This window comes from Quercus suber, unplaced genomic scaffold (assembly GCF_002906115.3).
Source record: "Quercus suber isolate HL8 unplaced genomic scaffold, Cork oak 2.0 scaffold_71, whole genome shotgun sequence".
Classification (NCBI taxonomy): domain Eukaryota; kingdom Viridiplantae; phylum Streptophyta; class Magnoliopsida; order Fagales; family Fagaceae; genus Quercus; species Quercus suber.
In genome coordinates this window covers 1,054,136-1,065,720 of record NW_027069536.1, presented here as the reverse complement: position 1 = coordinate 1,065,720, position 11,585 = coordinate 1,054,136, and positions in this window count along the sequence as shown.

Sequence of the window (11,585 nt, the reverse complement as noted above, 5' to 3'; positions counted from 1 at the left end):
AAACGTGTTCGAGTATGCCAGGGACGAGGCTGTGAGAGCAAAGATGAGGCGGTATTTGCGAAAATAGACGCTGAGCGCTCTATGAAAAAGGCAGAGGAGGATGCTTTCGCAGAAGGGGTGCTAAGACTGAAGCCACCCTTCGGGCTCAAGTTCCTGCATGTGTGCAGGCATTACTGTTCTCAAACCTGGCATGAAGCCCTCAACAAGCACGGGGTTGACGCCTTCTCTGATCTTAGAAGGGAGGACAGGGTGTACTACCCTACGCCATTCGCGAGGTTGTACCTGCTGCTCCTGAGGATGATACTCATTACCATCGTTGAAGGTCAAGATATGACCGCCGAGGATACGCCGTTAACTGATCAACCATCCGAGGAAGTTGAGCCCCAGATAGCGTTGGGGACGTTGTAACTGAGGGTCACGAAGTACCATAAGATGTGGCAAGTCCTCCGACGGACCTTCCGAGATCTAGCCCTTAAGCTTTGGCCCAAGCTTTTTGATTTACTTACTGACTTGGTTTGCCTACTGAGTTGAGGAGACTAGTATACGGCACAGGATAGCTTTGTTTATTTTCTCTTGATATTATTTGTTTCTTACCTCAGCAGCATTGTAGGGAATTGTATACTTTCCGTTTGAACTGAATATATAATACTTTGCTTCCATCTAATGATATTTTCTTTTGTTTGCTTTACTATTTGTATTCTGCTCAATATTCGTATTCTATTTCGGAGTTAGCCTCATGAAACCATCTGTTACCCTCCGAATATAAATCTAGAGATCGTGGTATAGCTTGATTCTAAGTACGCTTTGGTTTTTCTCTAGATAGTTATTTTCTCTACGGGTTTAAGTCCGATGACCATGCAATACCCTGGTTCTGCCCAGTACTCAGTATAATGTGTGTGTGTAGTTTTACCATAGGTTTGGGTCCGAGGACCATGCAATACCTTGGCTCTGTCTACCACTTCTATTTTTCCTGTAAGTATTAGATATAATGGTGTGTGTAGTTTTACCATAGGCTTGGGTCCGAGGACCATGCAATACCTTGGTTCTGTCTACCACTTCAATTTTTCTGTAAGTATCTAGTTCCCCATAGGTTTGGGTCCGAGGACCATGCAATACCTTGGTTCTGTCTAGTACCCAGGTATAATGGTGTGTGTAGTTTTACCATAAGTTTGGGTCCGAGGACCATGCAATACCTTGGCTCTGTCTACCACTTCTATTTTTTCCTGTAAGTATTAGATATAATGGTGTGTGTAGTTTTACCATAGACTTGGGTCGAGGACCATGCAATACCTTGGTTCTGTCTACCACTTCAATTTTCTTGTAAGTATTAGATATAATGGTGTGTATAGTTTTACCATAGGCTTGGGTCCGAGGACCATGCAATACCTTGGTTCTGTCTACCACTTCAATTTTCCTGTAAGTATCTAGCTTCCCCATAGGTTTGGGTCCGAGGACCATGCAATACCTTGGTTCTGTCTAGTACCCAGGTATAATGTGTGTAGTTTTACCATAGGTTTGGGTCCGAGGACCATGCAATACCTTGGCTCTGTCTACCACTTCAATTTTCCTGTAAGTATTAGATATAATGGTGTGTGTAGTTTTACCATAGGCTTGGGTCCGAGGACCATGCAATACCTTGGCTCTGTCTACCACTTCTATTTTTCCTGTAAGTATTAGATATAATGGTGTGTGTAGTTTTACCATAGGCTTGGGTCCGAGGACCATGCAATACCTTGGTTCTGTCTACCACTTCAATTTTCCTGTAAGTAGAGGTTTGTCCTCAAATCGCTTTACTGGAGATGATTCCTCTTTGTGTCAGATTATGATCTTTACACGTGGCATTGACCTCGCCTCCAACTCGAGGCCCCATCTTTTTCATTTATGAAACGCCCTTTGTCTGTTCGTATTCCGCGCTTGACGCTCCGGTGCGTGAAACGCGCCTTCATTAATGTCCTCGTAAATTAACACGAGTCCAACCGTCCGTGGCCTCCTTGGAAATTGGCGACTTCATTACTAACCCAGCTGATAATACTCTTTTCGAACTCTGCATGAATTAATTCTCACCAACCCCATCCCCTATATAAATTGAGGAGATGGTTCCTCCACAACCCATGGACCTCTCAACACAAACAGAACAAAACATATTCTTCCAACCTTCCATGCCCCTTTTAATAACCCCGCCGGAATTGTTACCGGGATTGGAAGAAACCGGTATGGCCGCAGCCCCCACTGGGCTTTCGGTGCGGCAGAATCTAGGCGTAACCCTGATGGCGCCCTTCGAGGTGTCCCAGAGGGGTGTTGTTAGAGAACCTAATGTCTTTCCCCGGAGCACACCCCCGACGAGGAAGACGAGCGAATCCACCTCATGGGCGGTGCTAGAGTGTTGCCATCTCCAACGGCCAACACTCGAGAGGGCCGGAGAGAATCGAGGGAACATCACGGGGAGGGTATCCCGGAGCCCCTGCATCTGCTCCTCTCTTTGTTCCAGCTCCGCCTAGCCGAGGAGGGAGTTGTTGGGGGCCTGGGAGCATGATTGCCCTTCACCTCCTCCGCCGCATGTCAAGCTCTCCCATTCTCTTGGTGCCAAATAAAAGCACGAGTTGACACTTCCCTCTGGCTAGCTTCTCCTTAGGGCGGCACCACCTGGGCCTCTGATTGTAGAAATAACTGGTGGTATTAGCTTGTAAATTTGCTTGTAAAACAGGCCTACCTGAGCCTTTGATTGTAATCTGTAACCTTTCTTTTCATGAAATAACAATAATAATATCGAGGTCTTTCATTTTTTTTTTTTTTGTTGTCGAACCTTCTATATATTTTTTTTTCAACCTACTGTAAAACGAACACTTAGAACTTAGAGCGCTTGCCTGGTGCGCCGGCCAGCACCCTAATCCTTTCCCACAGACGGCGCCAATTGTAGGGACCCAATTTGGATTGACCCTGAATACGAATGGGTTTTCAGCCCAACCAGCCCAAACAATAAATTTATAGAGAGTGGATTGAAAGGTTTAGGTGCTGGCCGTCGATCACCATGCATGAACTTTTCTTATAAAAAAATGCTAAGAGTGTACTTACAAATGGGGGGATGCTCCTCGGCCCGTGGCCGAGGAGGCCTTATTGTTTTCCCTTTTTTTTCCCCCCTCCCTTTGGCTTTACTAGCTTTTCTTTTTATAGTTTTCATCTTCCTCTCCCCTCCTTCCATCTGTTGATCATCTATTTGCCTTTTTTTCTGGCCGTCCGTCCATCAGAGGCCTTATCGGTACTCAAGTGGTTCACTCTGTTCAACGTTATCCTGCCAAGGAGTTACCTCCATATTAATGCGGCCAGGGGGGTTAGTTGAATGCATTAAATGTGAGAGTGACAGCTTACTTTGGGGTTAGTCTCTCCCCAAAATTACCTTCGCCAGGACGAGGATAAGGTGGTCCTCGGTGTGGATTGGGAAAAAAAAAAGGCTTTCCCCCACCTTGGCCCTGAATAGCCTGTGCTCCTCGGCCTGGGCCTCGGGCCTGCTACATAATGGGCCGAGGCTATCAGGCCCATGGCCCACATATATATATATATATATAAAGTAGAACTCAAGGAAAAAAGAAAACTTTCTTAAAAAGAAAAAAAAAATGAAGAAAAAAAAAGAGTTAACGTGATACATTTAAGGAAAAAAAAAAGTAGAACTCAAAATAAAGATACATATCAATTTCAAAAAAATAAAAATAAAGATACATATCTAACTCTCTACAAAATAGGACAACTTTATATTAGTTTCAAAGCAAACTCACTTCACTTTCCTTACTCACGTTTAAAATTATTTAGTCCTCACAACATTTCAAAATTACTTAGTCACCACAACATTTCAAAATTACATTTAAAAAAAAAGAGAGAGAGTTAATGTGATACATAAAAAGAGAGAGAGAGAGAGAGAGAGAGAGAGAGAGAGAGAGAGAGAGAAGTAGAACTCAAGGTTGCTACAAACCTAAATAAAAAAATAAAAAAATTTAATGCCAAAAACATATATATTCAGTCACCACCAACATTTCAAAATTACATTTAAAAAAAAAATGATAGTTAACGTGATACATAAAAAAATAAATAAATGTAGAACTCAAGGAAAAAAGAAAACTTTCTTAAAAAGAAAAAAAAATATGAAGAAAAAAAAAGTTAACGTGATATATATAAGGAAAAAAAAAAGTAGAACTCAAAGAAAATCAATCATAAATAAACAAAAGAAAATAAAACAAAGAGGAACTTGCAAAAGATAGAACTTGAAAATTTGTTGGAGCTTCCGACAGTAAATATCTTTAATTTGAAGAAAAAGAAAGGAATATGTAGAGCTAAACTAAATGTCTTCAATTTGAAGAAAAATGAGAGATAGAAATTGCAAAGCATACGTGAGTTTGTGGGTCTTAAAGTATAGGAGTTTTAATTTATATATCTATCTCCGTTAGTTGAAAACTTGTAAGTGAGTATGATGAGGGTATTTTAGGCATAAAAAAATAAAGGAAAGTGAATTTTTACCGGAATGTCCTTTAGTTTTGTCTCTACTTAAATATAGAGGTGTAGGGGCATTTTTGAACTAAAAAAAATAAGAAATTCAACCAGAGGAAATCCCTTAAATAGTAGTATAGATAATAATTTTTATTATTATGACTACATGTTTATAATAAATGACTTTTTAAAATTTTTTAATGGAATACACAATTATTGGATTCTCTAATACTACGGTCACAAACTATTTTTTAATATTTTTACAAATTGTTGATGTAACCAATTTTTACTAGTTTTCATTTTGCCTCACCACTAACATTATATTTTAACTTACCAATAATCACTTAAAACATTAAAAAAAAGAGTAAAATAGTTTACTAAATAAAAAAATTTAACGCAAAAAACATATACATTCAGTCACCACCAACATTTCAAAATTACATTTAAAAAAAAAAATATAGTTAACGTGATACATATATTAAAAAAAAAAAAAGTAGAACTCAAGGAAAAAAGAAAACTTTCTTAAAAAGAAAAAAAAAAAGAAGGAAAAAAAAGAGTTAACGTGATACATTTAAGGAAAAAAAAAAGTAGAACTCAAAATAAAGATACATATCAATTTAAAAAAAATAAAAATAAAGATACATATCTAACTCCCTACAAAATAGGACAACTTTATATTAGTTTCAAAGCAAACTCACTTCACTTTCCTTACTCGCATTTAAAATTATTTAGTCTCACAACATTTCAAAATTACTTAGTCACCACAACATTTCAAAATTACATTTAAAAGAGAGAGAGAGAGAGAGAGAGAGAGAGAGAGAGAGAGAGAGAGTTAAGTGATACATAAAAAAAAATAAAAGAGAGAGAGAGAGAGAGAGAGAGAGAGAGAGAGAGAGAGAAGTAGAACTCAAGGTTGCTACAAACCTAAATAAAAAAATAAAAAAATTTAATGCCAAAAACATATATATTCAGTCACCACCAACATTTCAAAATTACATTTAAAAAAAAAATGATAGTTAACGTGATACATAAAAAAATAAATAAATGTAGAACTCAAGGAAAAAAGAAAACTTTCTTAAAAAGAAAAAAAAATATGAAGAAAAAAAAAAGTTAACGTGATATATATAAGGAAAAAAAAAAGTAGAACTCAAAGAAAATCAATCATAAATAAACAAAAGAAAAGAAAACAAAGAGGAACTTGCAAAAGATAGAACCTAAAAATTTGTTGGAGCTTCCGACAATAAATATCTTTAATTTGAAGAAAAAGAAAGGAAGATGTAGAGCTAAACTAAATGTCTTCAATTTGAAGAAAAATGAGAGATAGAAATTGCAAAGCATACGTGAGTTTGTGGGTCTTAAAGTATAGGAGTTTTAATTTATATATCTATCCCCGTTAGTTGAAAACTTGTAAGTGAGTATGATGAGAGTATTTTAGGCATAAAAAAAAAAAAAAGGAAAGTGAATTTTTACCGGAATGTCCTTTAGTTTTGTCTCTACTTAAATATAGAGGTGTAGGGACATTTTTGAACTAAAAAAATAAGGAATTCAAGCAGAGGAAGCCCCTTAAATAGTAGTATAGATAATAATTTTTATTATTATGACTACATGTTTATAATAAATGACTTTTTTAATTTTTTTTAATGGAATACACAATTATTGGATTCTCTAATACTACGGTCACAAACTATTTTTTAATATTTTTATAAATTGTTGATGTAACCAATTTTTACTAGTTTACATTTTGCCTCACCACTAACATTATATTTTAACTTACCAATAATCACTTAAAACATTAAAAAAAAAGTAAAATAGTTTATAACTATAGGAATTTTCTGCAATTATTATCTTAAAAAGTTAAAACTTGGTCGAATATATCTCGACAAAATAAATTTTATGAAGAATTATCTTTTAAATTTTGCAATTATTAGACTCATTACTGCTAAGATTACCAAAATTTTCCAAAATCAAACCAAAACCTCTTTATTTATTTATTTATTTTTTCAATTTTTTTATTCCTTCTATTTTTTCTCATCTACATGTTTAGCCCTTCTTTTCTTCATTTTCGTCTTCCTTGACTTTTTGTTATTTTGTTCCACACACAACTTCTCTCCCGCTCCCTCTCTTTCTACCCCACAAAATGAATAACAAAACCACCAAGCTTTCACTCTCACACTTAGGGTTGTCCATTAACCCATCAGACTCGACCCACTCGTTTGATTCGATCCGACCTGAAGACCCACAGTCAAATCCAAATTTACATACGAGTTGTTAATTAAAAAAATCGGTTTTTTGGGTCAATTTCAGGTCCATTGATTTCTAACCCATATGAACCGACCCAACCACCCATATTATTAAAAAGCAAAAACACTTGTTTTCTTAAGTTTTAGAAATTTTTCTCTCTCACTCTCTCTCTCTCTCTCTCTTTCACTTACTTTAATCTCACTTTCTCTGATCTCTCTCAAATCCCTAACCCAAGCTGTCGTCGTCACAAAGTTGGGCACTATTGCCGCTCTTAACCCTAGCCTCCATACTGTTGACATTGCCTAATTGGTTGAATTGACGCTGTTGCACTCGCCATCTTGGGTTGATTGACTTGATTCTTAAACTTCACAAGCCTCTGATCTACTTGAACTCTCTTTTTAAAACTTTGATCCTGTGCAATCTGTAGTGGGTCAATAAAAAAAGTTTGCTTTTTTAACCAAATTTTTTTTATTGATCTTGTGGTGGTAGGGAGGGAGTGGTGTTGGTGGTGGTGCTGGTTTAGTCTTCTCTCTCCTTTTCGTTTTGTCTTCTAGGTTTTTGGTTTCGTTTTAGCCTCATTTTTTGTTTCATTTTAGTCTCATAAATCTGGGTTTTTGTTTGGATTTTAAGTTCTTTTTGGATTTCGTTTGTCTCATAGATTTGGGGTTTTGGTTTGGATTTGGATTTGGATATCTTTGTTTGTTGGGTTTTGATTTCTTTGTTGTGCTTCAGACTTGAAATCAATTGACGGGTCCAACCCATTCAACCAATGACCCATGCCGACAGATCCAAATCAAACATTTGGTCGGCGGTGGGTCCAATTTCCGTTCACCCGATTCAATCGAGTCAAGTTTGGGTAAACCCCAAACCTAATCCGACCTGATCTATGTACATCCTTACTCACACTCGTAGACTCCACCATGCCATCTTCAACCAAACCCACAAATCGAGCCCTAGCCTTTACAACTCCAATCCCACCTTCCATCTCCAACAATTTCCTTTACAATGTTGCCACTTTCAACTCCCCACTTCATACATTGAGATTCTTTTGCATGGTGAGATCTTTTGCTCACTGTGTTTCTTGTTTGACCGGGTGAATTTGAGAATTCAAAATAAAGCTAAGAGTAATTTAGGGATTATAGGCAGAATTAGCAAACATAACATTGTAAGCAAGCGTGCGTTTTCATATTCCATCTCAAAAAGTGCAATGCCAAAATGCTTTTAGGTTGATTGTGATTTAAATAATCACGATATGAAAATCATACCAAACGCTAAAAAATTAAAAAAATCCCAATTTGTAATCGCATTCGTGGGTTTTGGCCCAAAAACCCTGAACCAAACCGGCACTTAGTAGATAAGTTTTCTCCAATATCTCAAATGCAGCCGTTGTTTGAGTCAAAAGAAGTCATTACAAATTCTTCTCACTTACCAACTTCATTATGTAACGATGGAGAAACAAAAATAGTATGATTAGTCGTGGCGATGATTTCATTGCCAGTCATTTGTCATGTATATTTAATGGCTGATAATAATTAATAAATTAACAATAACGTTTAGGTGGTTACACAATTTTGGAAGTGTGCTTGATAACATGCTATTTTCTCATCATAATTGTGGAATCACACTAGTAGTCAGTTTTAGAAATCAACGGTGGCAATTAGATTTTGTGAAAGGTTTTGTGAATAAAAGTTTGTAAATGTAGCAAAGGTAAATTGTAATATCCCATTTAACTATAGAGTCGTGAAAATTGTTTCCGTATATTTTAAATTAGCAATAAACCTTTTTTTTTAATTCAAAATTAGCAATAAACTTATCAAACTATGTAATTAATTGAATAATTTCCTATTAATCATTGATTTCACACACACACACACACACACACACACATATATACACACTAGCCTCTGAGACACATGTGAGACTCTTTTATTTTTTGGGTAATGGTTAATTTAGAGCATTTATTATAATTTGGGATTATTACATTTTTCAATAAAAAAAAAAACTTAGGGGTATGATGAGTATTATGTGTGGTGAAATAATTGTTTCATCACACCCCTAGGTTTTTTTTTTTTTTTTTTTTTTTTTTTTTTTTTTTGTGATTGGAAAATGTAGTAATCGCAAATTATAATAAATGCACTAAATTAACCCTTAGCCAAAAATAGAAGAACGATTAGGAGAGTGATCTTATTTTGTAGGCAATGTTTTAATGGGAATTAAAGATGTATCTACTTATCAAAACCAAAAAAAAAAAAAACATGTATATATCTATTTAGTTTAGTTTTTTTGTTGATAAATATATATTTTTTGGATATTTAGTTTTGTTTTCTTTTTTTGGATAAAAATTAATACTAATGTTTTTGGATAAACATAGGGTGTTTTATTTTTTATTTTTTTATATTTTAAATAATAATAAAGTAGTATTAGAAACTAAGGTTTTTTTTTTTTTTTTTTTTAAAGGGAAAAAAACTACAGAAACGTAGGTAGTTTAACTAATTTTTCTATTAAAAATACACAATAAATGTATAGTGCTTTGAAGAAGTGGATTAGTGGAAAAGTATTCCTTTTTGTAGGCAATATTTTAGTGCAAGTTAGATATGTATTTTTACTATACTATCCTTTAGTTTTGTCTTTATTTAAACCTAGGAGTGTAGGGGTATTTTGGAGCAATAAAAAAATCCGGACAGGAGAAGCTCCTTAAATAGTAGTATAGATATATTAATACATATGTATATATAGTAAAAATACACCCACAAATATAATTCAATAATCATAAATAAAAGAATAAAAGATCAAGAGTAACAATTCTTATAAAATTCACTTCTAGACTCTAGTCCTTTATATCAAATAGACAATGTATGTAAATTGGAGCTTACTCTATGAACAGATTGTGTTGTATAGAAAATGGACATGTGCAATTTGTACCCTAAAAAAGAAAATAAAAAGTTGTATATTATATTTGATAGCCTTAAATTAATTAACCTGGACAACTGACTAGTATATGAAAAAATTTGTTGTAGGAACACCTGAAATTATCTCTCTCGCTTTACATTCTCAAAAAAATAAAAGAAAAAAAACTCTCACTTTAATTAGAGGGCTGATAACTTTAACGTAGGCGTTCGGGTAGGGAGGGAGAAAGTCCAAGTGGTCATTCATAAGAATTATAATCTTAAAGTTTACATTTACTTTTGGTTTATTTCGTTAAAAAAAGGTTTTTTGAAATTTATTAAAAAAATGGTTTTTATTTTTATTTTTTTAATTATAAAAAAACTGAATAAAATTTCTGTATTTGGCTATAATTATAAATATTTTTTATTTATCGGGTTGTATGGAAAATCACCCTGTTTGATTGTGTGGTTTTAACACACATTTTAACATTTTATACAATCTTACACATATTGCAATACACTTTTTTACTCATAAGTATATAAAAAACACTCAAACAACATTACTCAAATAGGAGAGAGAGAGAGAGAGAGAGAGAGAGAGTGAATCTATCGTTGAGATAAGTTTTTTTGTGGTGTGAACTGTGAAGTTTATTTGCGGTGGTAAATGATTATGTAATGTTTTTGAAAATTTTGTTTGCTCTTAAAAAGTAGGAAACACTTTTTGCGCTATTAAGGGGGTGTTTGGTAGTGTAGTTTGAAAATTATTGTTTGTAGTTTTTTGAAATACGTGTGGGTGAAAAAGTGTGTTGAAATGCGTAAAATGCTGTTTAAAAACTAAAAAATATTATTTAAAAACACAAACCAAACGGGCCCTAAGCTTTTTTTTTTTTTTTGGAGAAAGATCTGCGCCATTAAGCTTGTTTTTCATTGATTTTTGTTTTCTTTCTGTCTTACCAAATACACGAAAAAAAAAACATTTTTTGCTAAAATAAATAGAGCGTTAAATGTTAGATATTTACATTGTTTAAGGAAGCAAGGCTCATGTTATACATTAGATTACATTATTGCCTTTTAAAAAGATTTGTATACAAGCAGTGGCTATTTTAGAAAAAAAATTATGGGTGGTCATTAAAAAATTTAAATTATACAAAATATAATAAAGCGATAATTTGAATATTTGCTACAATTTTGAGTCAAGTCACTAAGGAGAGCAAAATTTTTGCGATTGCAAAGTCAAAAAGAGTATAACTGTTGTCACCATCAAAGAAAACTTACAGCCATAATATTTTTCTTAGTACCATTTTTTAAAGAAAAATAAAATTAGAGATTATTTTATGAGAGGTGCTATGTCCACAATATTTTCACAACAAATTATAGGTGGTTAGTTGTTATCGGTTCTAATTTGAATCTACCACTGAAATTACTTTTCTTTTCCACCAATAACAACCTGTAACAACTTGCCACAAAGAATTTGTTGTGAAAATGTTATGGATATAGCATTTTTCATATTTTATTGAATATGTTGAACAATCTACAAATTCAAATGATTAGCGATTTTTATCTTTTTGTTTTATAATAGGCTTTTTGTTGAACAATTTGTTCACTTGCTATTATTTGCTCTTGTCTTGTTTTTGTTTGGTTTTTGTTTGTTGTTATTTGGGCTAAAATTTATTGTTGTTATTTAAGTTTTTTTTTTTTTTTTTTTTTTTTTAATTTTATTTTGGACTTGTCAAGAGTTGACAGAAAAGCCCAAGGCCCATTGGAGCTAGTGTCTTATTGGTCCTTTTGGTCCCACTCTAAGCCACACATTAAAGCCCAATTGGAAAGGCCCAATAGGCCGGCCCAATTAGATAATCAGTTATATATAAAGGGAGAGACATACAGAATTTTTATTAGAGATTAGAGAAAAAGTGAGACACCATTGTGAAGTGGTGTGTATGTGCGAGTGAAACCACTCAGTTATTCTCCCTTGGAAATTGATTG